Source organism: Neophocaena asiaeorientalis, unplaced genomic scaffold, assembly GCF_003031525.2.
Source record: "Neophocaena asiaeorientalis asiaeorientalis breed wild unplaced genomic scaffold, Neophocaena_asiaeorientalis_V1.1 scaffold82, whole genome shotgun sequence".
NCBI lineage: Eukaryota > Metazoa > Chordata > Mammalia > Artiodactyla > Phocoenidae > Neophocaena > Neophocaena asiaeorientalis.
Window position 1 is genome coordinate 12,024,099 of NW_020173068.1, and position 19,587 is coordinate 12,043,685.

Consider the following 19,587-nt stretch of genomic DNA (forward strand, 5'->3'; position numbering starts at 1 on the left):
TACCATAGAATGAATGGCTTTTATAATCAGAAAACAACATTATGCTTTAAAACTTCTCTTCAATTAAAGCAGTCTATTAAAGATAACTGCTGCATTCTGAAGAACCTAGGGGCAGGACAGGAATAAAGACGCAGATGTAGAGAATGGACTTGAGGACACAGGGAAGGGGAAGGGGAAGCTGGGACAAAGTGAGAGAGTGGTATGGACATATATACACTACCAAATGTAAAATAGATAGCTAGTGGAAAGCAGCCGCATAGCACAGGGAGATCAGCTCGGTGCTTTGTGACCCCCTAGAGGGGTGGGATAGGGAGGGTGGGAGCGAGATGCAAGAGGGAGGAGATATGGGGACATATGTGTATGTATAGCTGATTCACTTTGTTTTAAAGCATAAACTAACATACCATTGTAAAGCAATTATACTCCAATAAAGATGTTAAAAAAAAAGATAGTTATCAAAAAAAAAAAAAAAGATAACTGCTGCTGCCTGGGGAGGAAGAACTAATATTTATCATCGGCAGCCACCACTAACGTGGCTCTTTCTACTGGTGAGTTGGCTGCCTCTCCCTTTCCTGCTCCCCAGAGGACCAAAGGTACAAGGCAGAAGGCCTGAAAGACTCAGAAAGTGCTCTCTCTGCAAGCTTTGTACATGGGATCCAGGAGATGAGGGTAGGAAGGGGGAGGGAACTGACAGATAGGGACAGCAGAGCAGGACTGCTAGAAACCTGCCTCATGTCCACTGGTCTCCAGAGTCACTGCTGTAGGTCTCCACAGGCCTGACCACCGAGTTGGGTCCCATGATTCTTCACTCCATCACCCAAGGCCACACGAGCATGTCTTGGTCCTCACAGCCCAACAGAGCCTAACACGAGGATCATCCCACCACACTGGAGGCCACAGTACAAAAGAGGAAATTCTTCTATTTGATATTGCCAAGTCGGTATCAATTTAACACCCCTGTCTTCCTTTCTTTTTCAAAGTCTCTCTCTAATTTTATCCAGGAGCCCAGTGATAAGCTTCCTACTATAACAGACCCAATCCTTTTTCTGACATTTCAAGTAAGAAAACTCAAAGTAATCTTCAATTCTTCCTTACCCTTTATTTGTATATCCAATCTATTATCATGAAGTAGATTCAGCATAGAATGCAGAAGGTAGCAGATATAATGATTTCTAAGATTCCCTATCAGAGATTTGTAATTCTTTTACCAAAGATTACCTTTACCCTTTCTTAATGCAATGAATAAACAAACCCTCCTAAAGTCAGAGTCGAAATCTCTGACCAAGGCTCCTTCACATATAAGATGCTTCCTTGTTGATTTAACAGGCAATGGGACCATTTCAAGACTTCCCACTGTTATGACCAATTCTGGAAAAGTTGCCGTTTTCTCTTGCTGAGGACATGGAATCCCATCTCTATGGCCATACAGGATAACTCAAAGCCAACCTTGATTTTACAGCACTTTGCAGACTCTGCAGGACTATTTCAGTGCCTCCGCCTTTGCCATCTCCCATATCTAAACTACGCACATGATGAGGTAACACAATTTTACAAATACTTGAGCACGTACTGGTGACCACGTTAACTTTTTTTTTTTTTTTGCGGTACGCAGGCCTCTCACTATTGTGGCCTCTCCCGTTGCGGAGCATAGGCTCCGGACGCGCAGGCTCAGCGGCCATGGCTCACGGGCCCAGCCGCTCCGTGGCATGTGGGATCCTCCCGGACCGAGGCATGAACCCGTGTCCCGTGCATCGGCAGGCGGACTCTCAACCACTGAGCCACCAGGGAAGCCCCATGTTCACTTTTTAAATAAACTTTAGATTTGCCTGTTGTCCTGCTTTTTTGGGGCTAGAGTGGAAAAAGCATGGACTCTGGAGTCAAAGAGTATCCCTATTACTTATTAGCCACATAACTTTGCAGCCTCTTCATCTATAAAATGGAAATAAGTATGCATACCTCTTATGAGGATTAAGTAATATATTACTTATAAAAGTGCCTAGCATATCATAGGTGCTCTCTTGGATCATTCCTACCTTAGTTTCTTTTTTTCCAACTACTTCTCATTTATGATTTATGCTTTATGCTTTTATGGACCTAAATGAGTCACCTTAAATTCTTATGGAACAAAAAAAAGCACATAAAAATACAACGTAAAAATAGTAGACACTCTGCTGGGAAGTAGGGGTGGGCACTGACTGGGAAGGGATATGAGGCAACTTTCTGGATAATGATACCCTCGTAGGAGTTTGGGTTACACAGGTGTATGCATTTGTCAAAACTCAGCAAATGTACAGTTAAAATTTAACTACAATGAAATGTACCAATCTTACCTCAAAAGAAGAAAAAACTATAAACAAATAACGACCTCTACTTAGTGATAGGCATGCTGAAGCACTGAGAGGGAATGCATAAAAAATAGGATGGACAGACGAACAGGAAGCACAGAGTAAATTGTTAATGGTCAAACCTGGTGGTGGGTGGATGGCTGCCCACTGTAAAATCCTTTCAATTTTGCAGTATGTTTGAAATTTTTCATAATAAAATGTTGGGAAAACATATGCTATGGAAAAGAATGGAAGGCACTCAATACACGTTAGTTCTCTTCCCGAATCCTCTCCCTTATCTTCATTCATCCATTTGTTCATTTACCTGCAAACATTGCCTAGGCACACACCGCAGAATCGCCTAGTACAAGTTGCTTAACCCCAAGCCCTCTGAATACGTTTCCTCATCCGTGGAATAATAACTACATGTGCCTCATGGGGTTTCTGTGAGGATTAAGATGATAAACATATAACGCTTAAGCTCAGTACCTGCCCTGTAGCTGGTGCTTGACAAAAGCTAGCTATGATTATGTCAGTATTACATAAAGAGCCCAGGCATTATAGTGTATTATTCTAGTAGCAAGTAGTGGCTAGAAGCCCTGACCCCTAACTGACTGCTTGGGTTCAAATTCCAACTCTACCACTTTGTAGCTTTGGGCAAAATCCTTAACCTTTCTGTGCCCCAGTTTCCTATTCTGTGAAAAAGGGATAAGTGTTCTCTTTCATGGGGTTATTAAGACAATTCAACATGATAATATATACAAAATGCTTAGACACTGGCTGGAACTGTATAAGCACTCAATCAATGTGAGCAAACTCACTAGGCTGGATATTTAGAGAATATGAAGATGAACGGAATGCCTAAGTCCCTGACACCTCAAGGAGTTGGTTATCCAGGAGAGGAGAAGGCCATGTCAACAGAAGCATCGCAAAGTGGTGCGTGATGTGTGCCATAGGGGACCTGCTACTATGGGCTTGGGATACCGGAAAAACAGACTGATGATAATGACCGAGGAAGACCAAGGAAGGCCTCAAGGTAGTGGCACTGGATGACCTGGAACCTGAAGGCAGAGAAGGGGAAGAAAAAGGTTGGTAATGTGAAAATACATGGTACAGAGAACTTAATAAAAGATAGGGAGGGGCGGGTTAAAAGATTTGAGGCTGGAAAGAGATTGGGATCAGATGGCAGAAAGCTCTGTTGATGAATGTGGACTTTGTTCTGCAAAAGTACTTTGAAAAAATGATCATCCATTCATATATTCCATGGATTAGAAGAGGTGAGTCTTCAAAATTAATTGTCGACCAAAAAAAAAATTCTTGATTTTTCTATCTGATAAATAACAAATACTGCTAATCATTTATCCACTGCACTCTTTATGTAAAGTAACTAAAAATTCATTACAATAACTATTTTACCAATTCACGGCATCTCTACTGGATAAGAAGGCCCAGAGCCTCTGGAAGGAGGGCCAGGGAAAAGCTTACTAGCAGCGTTGTGGAATCAAGTTAGTTAGCACCACTCTAACTGGTCATTGCTTTGAGGTTCAGTTTGGAATCTGACCCAAGAGATTACATTCAGGAAGGGAGAAAAGTCCAGGCAGCAGCAGAGAAGGGCTGGCTCCCTTTGGATGCTGCCAGCTGGCTACGCTGCGCCTCTCAGAGCTCACTCTGCCTTGGTAAACACATTTCTGATGGCCGTAGGCACTGAGCAAACCCGCTAAGCCTTACCCAAGTGTCTTCAGCATCAGAGCCTGAGGGGAGCGGCCAGGGGACGGGGAAGGTTTTACGATTAAAGGCAGCAAATGCTGCTTCCAAATTATGTAATTTAAATATATGAACCACCCATGAAAACACCTTTTCTTTCTAGCACTATTGGAAGGAAATTAAAATAACATAAAACATATACGGTGAGGTTTAAAAGTTACAGGATTATCTACAGGGAAACTTTTATCTTCGTGTGGACCAGGTCCTTTTAGCGGAGGCACCTTTGAATTGGCTGGTGCGAGGGCCGGCTCCGGCTCGGAGGCACAGTCTCCTGGCCTGCGGGCTCTGTGAGGAGCTCAGCTGTCTTGCTCCTCTGTGTTCTCAGGGCCTAATACAGTGCCTGGCCTGCAAAGGGTGCTCACAAAATCTTTGTTAACTCAATAAGTAAATGATCTAGTCCCCAGCTTTATAAGTTCAGAAATATGATTTGTTTTAGTTCACTGAGATTATTAAATTCTTAATTGAGTGGGGGTAGAATTGGTTTAATACCAACCAAACTCAATAGAGACACATTAGATCTTACCCCACCCTCCCATTTTAGAGGGGGTATAGCTTTCCAGGAGCCCCACTGCTTCTGACATTTACCCAGAATTGTCCTTTCCTAACATGAGGGCACCTGGGAAACAGAATCCCATATCAGGTGGTTGCCTGAGGAACCAATTTAGAACTTCTAAGGTTTTCAACCTAGGTATGCAGCAAGCCCAGCTTTGCAGCAAACAGAATGTTTGCCCCAGGCCAGTGTAGCATCTCGCCTCCTGTGGACAGAGTGAGATGTACTCTGACAGAGTCCAACCCTCCACATACTTCCCAGGCTCCATGCACACTCCCAATGTGGTGTCCCTTTGCAGCATTCTTCATTTGAACAAGTCATGAACCCCTCGCTTTTAAGATTTTTCTGTTTATAGGGCTTTAATTTGGCCCCTAATGATGAAACAGGGACTTTCATCTCCACATGCCTCCAGAGGATCACTTGGATCTGGTCGTCTCTGCATGGATGTGTACCAATTTTCAGGCCATTTTGGGCTCAGCAGCAAACGCTGAGCAGTATCTTCAGAGAACCCCAGGGTACTAAGTGATACCCACCCATAGCTCTGTTTAAGACTGGTTTGGATTTTTTTTTTCCCTAATTGCAGTATTTTGCACTGTCTAATTTTCTATCTGCTTGGCCTCATAAAATTTTCAGAAAAATTTCCCATCAGCATAGCTTTTTACTACTGTACCCTTTAAAAAGGTCTCGGAAATTCAACATATCTGGAATGAGCCTCGAGGCAACACTGTGAGAGGTCATCATTAACAGTTACCCACTTGGAGAAGGGACCATAATTCTAAGCTTTCTTTCCTCTTCTTAAGACAGTTTCTACTCAGAATCAAATAGTTTCTCTATCCCATGATGGCTTTTTACTTAAAAGAAAAATGAGATAGAGAAAAAACAGAAAACATTAAATTTTGAGCTAATTTTAGACTTACAGAAAAGTTACAAAAATAGTACAGAGAGTTTCCTTATGTCCCTGACCCAGCTTCCCCAAATCTTACATAACCATAGTAACTGAACAGAACCAGGGCATTAATATTGGCACAGTACTATTAACTAAACCAAAGATCTTATTCATATTGCACCAGTTTTTTCTACTAATGTCCTTTTTCTGTCCCAGGATCCTATCCAGGATCCCCATTGTATTTCGTCGTTATTTCTTAGTCTCCTGTGGTCTGTGACAGCTTATCAGTCTTCCTTGTTATTCATGCCCTTGACACTTTTCAAAAGTATTAATCAGTTATTTTGTTGACTGTCCCTTGATTTGGGTTTGCCTGATGTTTTCTCATGATTACACTGAGGTTATGCATTTCTGGCAAAAATGCCACAGAAATGATGTTGTGTTCTTCTTAGCGCATCGTATCATGGGGTTTCATTGATGTTGCTTGTCTTATTACTGGTGATGCTGACCTTGATCTCTTGGCTAAGGTGCTTTCTGCACTGTAAAGTTACTGTCTTTTCTTTCCTTTATAGATAATAAATAAGTTGAAGGAGTTGATTTGAGACTATGCAAATTTCTGGCAAAGGTTTCTTAAAGGATTACTGGCTCCCTCATTCACAAGCCTGCTTGCTTTCCTTAAAAACTCCAAGAGGTTAGTTGATAGTATTTCCCCTTATTATGTTTGTCAGGCAAGCACTTTATTACTTTTTTGTTTGTTCAATGAGATTTATTTTTCTTCTACTTGTAAAAAGAGCACATCTTCACTGTCAAAGAAAATATGGCATGTTCATAAACATGGTTTTAGAGATTGGCACCTATTATGGACTGAACGTTTGTGTCACCCTCCCTCCAAATTCACGTTGGAATTCTAACCCCCAGTGTGATGGTATGAGGACATGGGGCCTTTGGGAGATAATTAGGTCATCACAGTGGAACCCTCATGAATGGGATTAGTGCCCTTATCAAAGGGACCCTAAAGAGCTCTCTCACCCCTCTCCACCATGCGAGGCTACAAGAAGAAAAAGGCCATCTGCAACCCAGAAGAGGGCCTCACCAGAGCCCGACCATGCTAGCACCCAGCCACCAGGACAGTGAGGAAAAAAATGTCTTTTGTTTATAAGCCACCCTTATTTTGTTACAGCAGCCAAAACTAAAATAGCAACTCTCTATATAAATGCAGATACAGATATAGATATACAGATATCAGTGAACCTCTTTTCCTCTTTTAATACCACTGGAGTCAGATAGCATGGGCTTATTCATTAAGTCCCAGCCCCACCACGGACTTCAGGAAAGTTACTTAATTTGTGTGCTGGTTTGCCCAGCATCTGTTATTTGCTGATGGGATGAGCAAAATTAAATAACATTTTTTGGGAAGAACTATTCAGAAAGGTAGAGGTAAAAATTTTATGGTCTGCGTTTAATGGAAGTCAACTGAACACTACCATGGGGAAGGTGAGGTCACACAGTAGACATCTGCAACTCCAGGTGCCACCTGTGGACAAAGGTTCAAAGTGTTCACTGCTGAATTCCTTAATGACAGGAAGGACTGCTACATGGTCCCCAGGATTTGCCTATTTCCAGTTTACCAAGTGAGGCTCCAACAGACTGTAAATTTATCACTTATTTGCGTGGCCCAAATACAATCAGGAAAAGGTTATTACCTCTCCCACTATTTTCCCCCAGAACAATAACAACAACAGGAACAGCTAACAATGGTGGAAAACACAACTCGCACTGGACACTGTGCCTTCTAAGCCCGTTACGTGCACTGGTTCATTCAACTCTCATCACAGTCCTTGCTAGGAGGTACTATTATTGCCTCCAGTTTACAGATAAGGAAAATGAGGCACAAAGAAGTTACAAAAAGTAACTTGCTCAAGGTCACTCAGCTAGTAGCTGGTAGAGCCAGAATCTGAACCCAGGCAAGCCTAGTTCCAGAGCGCAGGCATTTAGCACTACGCTCTCCTATTGTCAAGAGAATGCAAGAACACATTATCATCTAGAAGAGAGAGACAGTCCATGAATTCAAGTTCCGGGGGAAGCTGAACTCAACAAAAGATTCACATGACAGACGAAAACCACTTCCAGAATGGAAAGACCTGAGAGAAGAAACAAGAAGGGGCTCTCAGGATCGATCACACACATAATTAGCAATCAAAGTGGGTCACTAAGACAACAGCCTGGAAACATCTGAAAACAATGCGTAGAAAAGGACTCCAAGTTGACAAGTTAAACAAGCAGGTTATGTGAAAGGGAACCCAGCAGTTACTTTTGATTTTTTTTTTAAGTAACAGAAGCCCAGAGACAAGGCGATCTAAAATGTAAGACCTCAAAGGAAAAGAGATGAGTGAATCAGAATACTTCAAGCTGTCATCTCTAAACAAACAAAATGATGCCAACCCCCTAGGCCAGATGCTCTTGTCATTCCTCTACCACCAAGATGTCTCCAAGAGCTGCGGTCAACAGCGCTGTCTGCATTTCCTCAGCTGGTCTGACTCCAGTGTGAGCTGACTTCCGCACCCTGTGGACTGAGCACGGTGGAATCACTATCAATTTTCTAACTGAGAAAACCAGGGGCTGAGCTTCTCCTTCTTATCCTGCTGGACCCTCTGGGTGAGTGGCCACTGCCCCTCATAGGAAACCATCTCTTCCACACCACTCTTTTCTGCTTCTCCCCTACCTCTTCCTCTAGCATCAGCTTGGCATTCAGGCCTGGTTTGCAATCCCACTTACTAGCTTAGTAACGATGCCTTGGAGCCTTAGTTTCCTGGCCCACGAAGTAGGGTAGTAATAATTTCCACACACAGGGCTATTAAAAAGATAAAGTAAGCCATCTGAAAAAGCTCTCACCACCCCGTGCAGGACATGTATTACAGGGCTCAGTACATTTTGACTTCCTGCACATAAAGACTGGTCTTGGCCAGGAGGCCAACCTAAGCCCTTTTTTCTGCCTACGTGCTCCGACGGGGAACTTTATATCTATTCCATGGCTTTGACCTCCTCCTTGGAGCAAGTATATCTCACAACCTTTATCTCCGGCCCCTACATCTCAACTGAGTTTCTAACTCATATTTCCAATTACTCCTAGATATGTTTTCCTAGATCTGTTGACAATTTTTTAAACTCAGGAAGTCCTAAAATGCTCTCTCTCCAAAGTCTCTGCGACCCCCTCCACAACATCCACCCCGTGATATAAGGTAGTCGATATTTCCACCGTCTGTTATTACCTTCCCTAAAACGAACAAACAAGAAAACCATCTAAGTCATCCTCTAATCCCAATCTCACCTGAGTCAGGAACGAGTATTGATTCTTCCTCAAAACACCTCATCTTCTCCATCGCCGCTGCTACCACCTTGTTTGAGTTCTCATCATCTCTTACCTGGATGACTGCCACAGCTGCTCAACTGACTTCCTCCCTGCAGTCCGTGCCTCACATGACAGCCAGAGTTATCTTCCTAAAAACAGGCTTGAACAGAGTACTCCCCGGCTTTAAAACCTTTCTGCTGGGGCCGCAGAAAGCCGAAATTTGTTGGCCAGGCATTCCAGGTGCTTCGCAATCTGGCCCCAACAACCCTTTGTCCAGTCTCCTCTCCAGCCACTTAGGTACCTTCAGGCTTTTGCCCATCCGCTTTATCCTCTATCCCGCAAAGCCCTACTGGCACAGTAACACTCAGCATTCAGGATGCCTTCGCTGACTCACCAAACATCATTCCCTCCCTCCCTGTGTCTCCAGGACACCTGACACATCACGTCTTTCGCCATTGTGGGTTTGCATGCATGCCACCTCCTCAACCAGAAAGGGACCTTGAAGGCAAGGACAGAGCTACCTTTCTCTTTGTATCTCCTGCACCTAGTTCAGTGTCTGTCCAGCTCAGAGTGAGGCTTCAGTGGTTGTTAACTAACTTAATCAAGAATAACAAAATACTTATGAGTTATCAGGCTGAAACCTAGAAGAATTAGTGCACCTCACAGAACAAATGTAAAATGTGAAGGGTAAAAATATCTGGGGTAGATGAGAAGTAGGAAGAGGGGATGCCAAAACAGGGAGAAACTGAGTTTCCTTATATGGAAGGAAAGGAAAGTTCCTGCTTTTGCTTTGATGATAATAAATAAATTTAGGGAACAAATGTTATTTTTAGCACTAAGAGAATTGTTCACGTTTAAATTTTGTCTTAAAGTTAAAAAGAAGAAAAGGCCACTCCACAAAACAGAAGGTGTAACAGGAAAGAGACAACTAAGCAATACAAAAATTAAGAAACGAATTATACGTAGAAAACATAACAAATGCAAAAGCAACCATAAATTAAAGATGCTAAATTCACACATAAGTTATAGAATCTTCAAGATTGGTTGAACAGAAGACAAAATCCGACAACATTCTGCTTGAAATAACAGAGCTCTGAAATAATAATGAAATTAGAAAATATAACAAAATCACTGCACAAGAAATTTATAGACTATTAAAAAAAAGAACAGAGGACAAGCATTGCTTTAAGCATTGTTAGAAAACAAAGATTCTAAAATACTTAGCTAGACCAACATCTTTGAAAAAATAAATAACTACACCCCTGCCCCCAAAGCAACTCGCCCCTGATGGTTTATTAGTGGATCATTTCAAACTCTCCACAAACAAACAAAACATATTATAGAAAACATATCTAAGAAAGGTCAAGATATAGGTTATCTAGTTCATTCTACGAACCCAATTCTAAAACTGGCAGAGGAAATGAAGAGAGAAAACCAGATGAAGCTTACTCAAAATTTATGCTCAAAAATTAAAAAAAAAAAACAGTAAATAGAATCTAGGAGTAGGTTAAAATTTTAAATTGTGTCATGTCATCAGGTACCAAAAATTCATTTGTTAAACTCCAACAGATATTCTTAATTTTAAAATTCTAAAACTAATAATAAAGGTATACTTTCTTACCCTTTTTAGAGTAACTATTTAAAACCAAATGTCAACAGTATACTTCAAGGAAGAAATGAGACATGCAGTCATTAAAAACAGGCACAAAGTGAAGAAGCATTTTATCATCACTGTTAATTAATATAGGATCAGAAGTGCCTTCCAATACAAAGCAACATGAAAACGAATAAGAAATACAAATACAATAAAGGAAGAGGCAAAATTTTTAATATATATAACACCACTGTAACTTGCAAACCCAAAGGAATCACTTAAATGGTTACGATGAGCTTAAAGTGACCAAAGTCATCACCAGTATAGAAAAATCAACACTATTTCTGGTCCTCAAACTTGACCGCAGTGAAAATCACCCTGGCAGATTTTTAAAATGCCAATGCTTACAACTCACCCCAGACAAACTGCCTCAGCATCTTTGGTGGTGGGACGAGACATTAGTAATTTATAACGCTTCTAAGTTGATTCTAATGTGCAGCTAAGTCGAGACACCACTACTCTATACGTAATTATCTAAGTGTCTAAAAAACGCAACGCAAAACCATTTGTAAATGGGAAGAGAAAGATTGCTGTAAGGCAACGGGAGTGCAAAAGAAGAAGCCCAAAAGGGGACACTTAGCTCCGGTGCCTGCAGTTCAGGCAAAGAGGCAGGCAGCCGCCCAAGTTATTGGACAGGTACATGACCCATGGCAACAACGGAAGAGTGGCAGCAAGAGGTAATTAGTCTCAGTCCAAGTGCTACTGAAATCAGAAGCATGCATGAAGATTTAACAGAGGCTGAGGAGGTTCAAGATTACGTGCATACCTGTGCGAGGTTACATGTGAGATCAATTCCTAGAAATGCAATTGCTGAGTCAAATGGCATGTGCCTTTGAAAGTGAAAGATTAATTTTAAAAGATCTTAAAGGTGAAATAGAAAAAGCATGATGTGTAGAATAAACAAAACATCACATTTGATAGGTAGGAGGAGTGGAGTGGGATAAAGGAGGGAAGCTGGAGCTAGGCAAGGTGGCTCAGTGTTGCCAGGGGCTAGGTAGGGAGACTGACATCACAGAAAATTGCTGGTGATCCAATTTGGCTTTGGCCTTCACATTCACTTTGCCCCCACAGCAGAGACCTGAAGGAGAAGGCGGCCAGGAGCCACGTGGCTACCTGGGAGGACAAGATTCCACGACTGACTGAAGAACCGTAAGGAGATCAGTGTGACTGACGCAGAGTCGGTGTGAAGGTGAGCACTAGTGCACTTTAAGAGCTTTAAGAGCACAAGTGCACTTGTAATAAACTTGTCTTATGCCGTTTTTAGTTTAGAGGATTGATATACAAGGCCATTAAATAGTTTTTACTCCACCTTCCAACTCAAAGTTAAAGAATGAGAAAACTGGAATATACCTTCTATCTAACGGTAGGCCTGCCACAATCCACCATGAGACAGGAAGTTCCACAAGTGACAGCTGTGAGGAAATTCCCATGGGCTGGGTGGCCCAGGCTTGTGGGGAGGGAGTGATGTTGCCATGGAGTTATCCAAGTCAGGCTGCTGTGCACAGAACTTCCATTATATACCAGCAATGACCCTGACTCCATTTCCTCCCCTTTCTTTCCAAAAAGTTCTACTTATTAAGGTTCTTAACTTTATAATGATAAATAAGGTAGTAAATTTCCTTTATTTAAAAAACTTTAACAACAAAACCCCTCAAAATCTAAGCCTGTGAGTGGCTCAGTAACAGAATAAACTGAGTTCCCAACTCATATATGTATATACATATGTGTATATGTATATACATATATGAGTATATAACTTTACTAGGGCACATCTAGTTCATCAAGGGGAGGCTATGCCTATTTACATTAATTATTGGCCAGTCAGCTTTGTCTTTAGTATTAATTTTCATATTCCAGAGAGCAGTACCACACATCCTATAGCCTGAGAACATGGCTTGGATAATTTGGTATTCAAACCAGTGTTTTTTGAGTCAGTCATTTAATAAAGCATAAGTATGTTTTACACTCAGACTAAAAAACTGACCTTGAACTAAACCTGCACATCACAAGAGACACAACACACAACTCTTTTATAATACCCAATGGTCAACCTAAGATATAACAGGTTCCTATCAAGTGATCTAAGAAGTCACCTAAATTGTATATTCAATACAGATATTTTTAGATTAATCCAAATGATTAATCCAAATGATTAAAAGAATCATTTGGTCAAAGAGCTCAGCAATAAAAATCAAGGAAGGAGAAAATAAAGAATGTTTAACAGCAATACAAAGATTAAATACAGCCATAAAGTCTTAGGCATGACAAAGTAATGGTAATTGATATGCAAGAAACCTAAATTCAGAAGTGTACTATTTACCCAGGAAACATACTTTTTCCTTACTTCCTTGGTTTCTCCAGTTTCTCTCTTCTCTTTGTGCAGCCCCATATGCATCTTTAAAGGTTCATTTGTTGCTTCTGCAGTTGTATCCAGTCCTGCAAAAGAAGCGACATATCCTCACTTCATGAGAAAAGAGATAAAGTGTATTCTAGGATGCTGAGCTATCCAATCTCATCAATCTCCTTGCCTAACTCATTTTCACCAGAACTATACACAAACAGAAAAACCAAGGGGGTGGGGAGAGTAAGAAGAGGTCACTAAAATACAAACTAGCAATTTTAAATGATTAAAAATGCTAGTAGTAACTGAAAAATATCAATGGAAAAAAGGTAAACTTGATTGTCTCTGATGATAGATCAGAACAAGATGATTCATTAAAATCTCTTTCCACCAATGAGTTTCCATCTTTCTCTCCTGGCTAAGTTTGAGATGGCTTAGCAGAAATGATCAAATTAACTGATGTGTGGGACTTCCCTGGTGGCACAGTGGTTAAGACTCCTCGCTCCCAATGCAGGGGGCCCAAGTTCAATCCATGGTCAGGGAACTAGATCCCACATGCATGCCACAACTAAGAGTTCACATGCTACAACTAAGGAGCCCACGAGCCACAACTAAGGAGCCCGCCTGCCGCAACTAACACCCGACGCAACTAAATAAATAAATAAATGAATAATATTTTTAAAAATTAATTGATGTGTAGCCTTACAACTTCAAGGGTGAGTACCATTAAGGATGTGCTATTTTCTGATGCTCTTCCATTCAAAGCCCTGGGGTTTTCCTGACATGGATTCTAGAGGTACAAAAAATGGTCTAGACTGAGTTCCGGGCTAAGAAGTTATGTTATCTTCATCCTTTGTCTCTGACCCTTATCCCTATGTCATCCCATTCTACCCAATGACAGACACATGGTAGCTCTTGCTTAATGAATGAGACAGTAACTATGTTTTCAACAAACAACCAGAAATGCTTCACATGATCTTAAAATTACTTGGGAAGCAGTTGAAAAACCACTGCTTTTGAGTTCTTTATTTCTTTCCCAAAGCATTCTCTTTGGTTGAGATGCCCAGTAAAATGGCCCTCAAGTGAGTATACCAGAGGGTTTCAGAACTTCAAACGGTGCATGGGTACACGAGAGTAGGGACTATGCATATCTGAATGTAAACAAATTTGCCCCTCGAAAAAGCACCCTGGGGACTTCCCTGGTGGTCCTCCAGTGCAAGGGATGTGGGTTCAATCCCTGGTCGGGGAACTAAGATCCCACATGCCGCGGGGCAACTAAGCCCATGCATCACAATTAGAGAAGCCGCGCACTGCAAGAAAAACCCAGCACAGCACCGAGTGATCTTTCCCCATCATTCTTATGTCTTTAGCATACACATGTCAAGCTTTTACTCTGTGTCAGGCACTGCTCTAAGAGCTTTAACTAGCTGTGGGTTCAATCCACTACAAACCACTTCGCTTTGTTTGCTTCAAGTCTGCAAACCCTTAGCCTGGATGGCACGTTGTGGGTCATGAGAGGAGCCAGGTGGAAGCGTGCAAGACAACTAGCATAAATAACATCTGCTTGAGAAACAAGTCTACACACAACACAGGGGCAGAAGCATGACCCTGAGGCAGAAGCATCAACTCCATACATAAAGAAAAGCTTCATGGTCACTGGCAAAGCACTTCCACCTTTCTGAGCTAAGACGCTCTTCTCAAGCTCAGATCTTTTTGCTAGAATCTAACTTAAAGTCCCTCCTTCAGAAAACAAAACAGGTATAAGATTAAAATAAGAAACTAAGGATTTTAGTTTTTGCACACAAAAAAAATTTCTTATTCCTGACACCAATTCCACTTACAATAAAAAGCACTTGTAATGGCTTTCGGAAGTGTCACAGAAGTCTCTAGCAGTGCAACACAGCAAACCACCAGAAAAATCTTACTGCAGTTCCATATGTATATCTCACATTCTTGAAAAATTACTCCTAATTTTCATAAAACCAAAAGCTGCTCCATCTCCAAATAATATAAAGTTATTTTAAACACGCTCTTTCAAATTAAATGAAGAGACCAAATCCTATCAGTCCAGATCACATTTTAAAACAACCAAGGGCCCACTCAAGGTAGAAGTTTTAACAGCTTCCACAAGTCAAAAAGAAAAGGCTATATTCCTTAACTGTTATTCTATTACGAAACCCACTTGGGATCATCTGTCTTCGTGTTTTCTTGCCCACAGCTGGAAAGAACTTTCCCAATGTATTAATGCTACAAAGTACATGGATTCCAACAGTCACAAGGTAACCATGACAGCAAAGCCACAGTTATTTATGAGATCACAAAAACTATATGATGCAATTTTTTTAAGCTGAGGGAAAATTCACATAACATAAAATTAACCATTTTAATGTGTACAATTCAATGGCATTTAGTATATTCACAATGCTATACAACCCTCACCTGTATCTAGTTCCAAAACATTTTAGTCATCCCCAAATGAAACCTTGTACTCATGAATCAGTCACTACCATTCCCCCTGCTCCAGCCCCTGGCAACCACTAATATGCTCTTTGTCTCAATGAATTTATCTATTCCGGACATTTCACATAAATGTAATCACACAATATGTGACCTTTTGCGTCTGCCTTCTTTCACTTAGCATGATGTTTTGAGGTGTTTCCACATTATCACTGCATCAGTACTTTACTCCTTTTTATGGCTAAAAAATATTCCATTGTATGGATAAATCACATTTTGTTCACCCATCCATCCACTGATGGACATCTGGGTTGTTCCTACCTTTTGGCTGCTGTGAATAGTGCTGCTAGGAACATCTGTGTACAAGTACTTGTTTGAATACCTGTCTTCAATTATTTGGGGTATGTACCCAGAGGTAGAACTGCTGGGTCATATGGTAAGTCTATATTTAACTTTCTGAGGAACTGCCAAACTGTTCTCCACGGTGGCTATGCAATTTTACATTCTCGCCAGCAAAGCACAAGGGTCTGACATCCTCACCAACACGTCATATTCTGCGTTTGGGATGTTTTTAAATTATAGCCATCCTTGGGGGTGTGAAGTAGTATCTCACTGTGGCTGATTTGCATTTCCTTAATGACCAATGACGTTGCACATCTTTTCATATATTTGTTGGCCATTTGTATATCTTCTTTGGATAAATGTCCAATGAAGTCTTTGCCCATATTTTAATTGTGTTGTTTTTCTTTCTGTTGTTGAGTTGTTAGAGGTCTTTTTATATATTTTTTTTTTGCGGTACGCGGGCCTCTCCCCGCTGCGGCCTCTCCCGTTGCGGAGCAGAGGCTCCAGACGCGCAGGCTTAGCGGCCATGGCTCACGGGCCCAGCCGCTCCGCGGCATGTGGGATCTTCCCGGACTGGGGCACGAACCCGTGTCCCCTGCATCAGCAGGCGGACTTTCAACCACTGCACCACCAGGGAAGCCCCAGAGGTCTTTTTTTTTTTTTTAATGTATTATGGATACTAGGCCCTTCTCAGATTTGCATATTTTCTCCCATTCTGTAGATTGTCTTTCCACTTTCTTAATAATGTCATTTGGTTAGGACCTGTGCAGTGGGGAGAGAAAGCACATCGAAAGGAGGGCCTCTGGAGTGTGGGCTTCTGGAGTGTGGAGCTGTGTGGCTGACAGGGTCTTGGTGCTCTGGCCAGGTGTCAGGCCTGTGCCTCTGAGGTGGGAGAGCCGAGTTCAGGACATTGGTCCACCAGAGACCTCCTGGCTCCACGTAATATCAAACAGCAAAAGCTCTCCCAGAGAGCTCCATCTCAATGCTAAGACCCAGCTCCACTCAACGACCAGCAAGCTACAGTGCTGGACACCCTATGCCAAACAACTAGCAAGACAGGAACACAACCCCACCCATCAGCAGCAAAGAGGCTGCCTAAAATCATAATAAGGCCACAGACACCCCAAAACACACCACCGGACGCGGTCCTGCCCAACAGAAAGACAAGATCCAGCCTCATCCACCAGAACAGAGCAACCAGTCCCCTCCACCAGGAAATCTACACAAGCCACTGAACCGACCTCACCCACTGGGGGCAAACACCAAAAACAAAGGGAACTACGCACCTGCAGCCTGCGAAAAGGAAACACCAAACACAGTGAGTTAAGCAAAATGAGAAGACACAGAAACACACAGCAGATGAAGAAGCAAGGTAAAAACCCACCAGACCTAACAAAGCAAGAGGAAATACGCAGTCTACCTGAAAAAGAATTCAGAGTAATGATAGTAAAGAGGATGCAAAATCTTGGAAATAGAATAGAGAAAATACAAGAAACATTTACAAGGACCTAGAAGAACTAAAGAGCAAACAAACAATGATGAACAACACAATAAATGAAATTAAAAATTCTCTAGAAGGAATCAATAGCAGAATAACTGAGGCAGAAGAATGGATAAGTGACCTGGAAGATAAAATAGTGGAAAAAACTACCACAGAGGAGAATAAAGAGAAAAACAAAAATACAAACACATGGAAGCTAAACAGTACAGTACTAAATACCAAGAGATCACAGAAGAAATCAAAGAGGAAATCAAAAAATATCTAGAAACAAATGACAATGAGAACACGACGGCCCAAAACCTATGGATGCAGCAAATGCAGTTCAAAGAGGGAAGTTTATAGCAATACAATCCTACCCCAAGAAACAAGAAACATCTCAAATCAACAACCTAACCTTACACCTAAAGCAATTAGCGAAAGAAGAACAAAAAAACCCCCAAAGTTAGCAGAAGGAAAGAAATCATAAATATCAGATCAGAAAAAAATGAAAAACAAATGAAGGAAACAATAGCAAAGATCAAAACTAAAAGCTGGTTCTTTGAGAAGATAAAAGTGATAAACCATTAGCCAGACTCATCAAGAAAAAAAGGGAGACGACTTAAATCAATAAAATTAGAGGACGAGGGGAAGATGGCGGAAGAGTAAGACGCGGAGATCACCTTCCTCCCCACAGATACACCAGAAATACATCTACACGTGGAACTACTCCTACAGAACACCTACTGAACGCTGGCAGAAGACCTCAGACCTCCCAAAAGGCAAGAAACCCCCCACGTACCTGGGTAGGGCAAAAGAAAAAAGAATACACAGAGACAAAAGAATAGGGACGGGACCTGCACCAGTGGGAGGGAGCTGTGAAGGAGGAACGGTTTCCACACACTAGGAAGCGCCTTCACGGGCAGAGACTGCGGGCGGCGGAGGGGGAAATCTTCGGAGCCACGGAGGAGAGCGCAGCCACAGGGGTGCGGAAGGAAAAGCGGAGAGATTCCTGCACAGAGGATCAGGGCCGACCGGCACTCACCAGCCCGAGAGGCTTCTCTGCTCACCCGCCGGGGCAGGCGGGGCTGGGAGCTGAGGCTCGGTCGGACAGCGCAGGGAGAGGAATGGGGTTGGCGGCGGCGTGAACACAGCCTGAAGGGGGTTAGTGCACCACGGCTAGCCGGGAGGGAGTCCGGGGAAAAGTCTGGACCTGCCGAAGAGGCAAGAGACTTTTTCTTCCCTCTTTGTTTCCTGGTGCTCGAGGAGAGGGGATTATGAGCGCTGCTTAAAGGAGCTCCAGAGACAGGCATGAGACGCGGCTAAAAGCGCGGACCCCAGAGATGTGCATGAGACGCTAAGGCTGCTGCTGCCGCCACCAAGAAGCCTGTGTGCGAGCACAGGTCACTATCCACATCCCCCTTCCAGGGAGCCTGTGCAGCCCGCCACTGCCAGCGTCCCAGGATCCAGGGACAACTTCCTCGGGAGAAGCACAGCGTGCCTCAGGCTGATGCAACGTCACGCCGGCCTCTGCCGCCCCGCACTCCGTGCCCCTCCCTCCCCCACGGCCTGAGTGAGCCAGAGTCCCCAAGCAGCTGCTCCTTTAACCCCATCCTGTCTGAGCGAAGAACAGACGCCCTCCGGCGACCTACACGCAGAGGAGGGGCCAAATCCAAAGCTGAGCCCCTGGGAGCTGTGAGAACAAAGAAGAGAAAGGGAAATCTCTCCCAGCAGCCTCAGAAGCAGCGGATTAAAGCTCCACAGTCAACCTGATGTACCCTGCATCTGTGGAATACATGAATAAACAACGAATCATCCCAAATTGAGGAGGTGGACTTTGAGAGCAAGATTTATGATTTTTTCCCCTTTTCCTCTTTTTGTGAGTGTGTATGCGTATGCTTCTATGTGAGATTTTCTCTGTATAGCTTTGCTTCCACCATTTGTCCTAGGGTTCTATCCGTCTGTTTTTCTGTTAATTTTTTTCTTAATTATTTTTTATTTTAATAACTTTATTATATTTTATCTTACTTTATTTTATTTTACTTTATCTTCTTTCCTTCCTTCCTTCCTTCCTCCCTTCCTTCGTCCCTCCCTCCCTCTCCTTCCTTCCTTCCTTCCTTCCTTCTTTCTTTCTTTCTACTTCTACTAACTCTTTTTCTCTACTTTTTATTCTGAGCCGTGTGGATGAAAGGCTTTTGGTGCTGCAGCCAGGAGTCAGTGCTGTGCCTCTGAGGTCGGAGAGCCAACTTCGAACACTGGTCCACAAGACACCTCCCAGCTCCACATATCAAACGGCAAAAATCTCCCATCTCAACACCAGCAGCCAGCTTCACTCAACGACCAGCAAGCTACAGTGCTGGACACCCTATGCCAAACAACTAGCAAGACAGGAACACAACCCCACCCATCAGCAGCAAAGAGGCTGCCTAAAATCATAATAAGGCCA

General features: G+C 42.6%; 1 protein-coding gene across 3 annotated transcripts in view; it reads right to left on the reverse strand.

Annotated features, from left to right (window-relative positions):
• Window positions 1–19,587, reverse strand: part of ZHX3 (zinc fingers and homeoboxes 3) — a 128,960-nt gene that overhangs the window by 57,498 nt on the left and 51,875 nt on the right. For all 3 annotated transcript variants that reach the window (XR_003002998.1, XR_003002997.1, XM_024742869.1), the window contains exon 2: window positions 12,858–12,960. The gene's annotated coding sequence lies outside the window, so the exon portion shown is untranslated. The remainder of the gene's footprint in view (window positions 1–12,857; window positions 12,961–19,587) is intronic.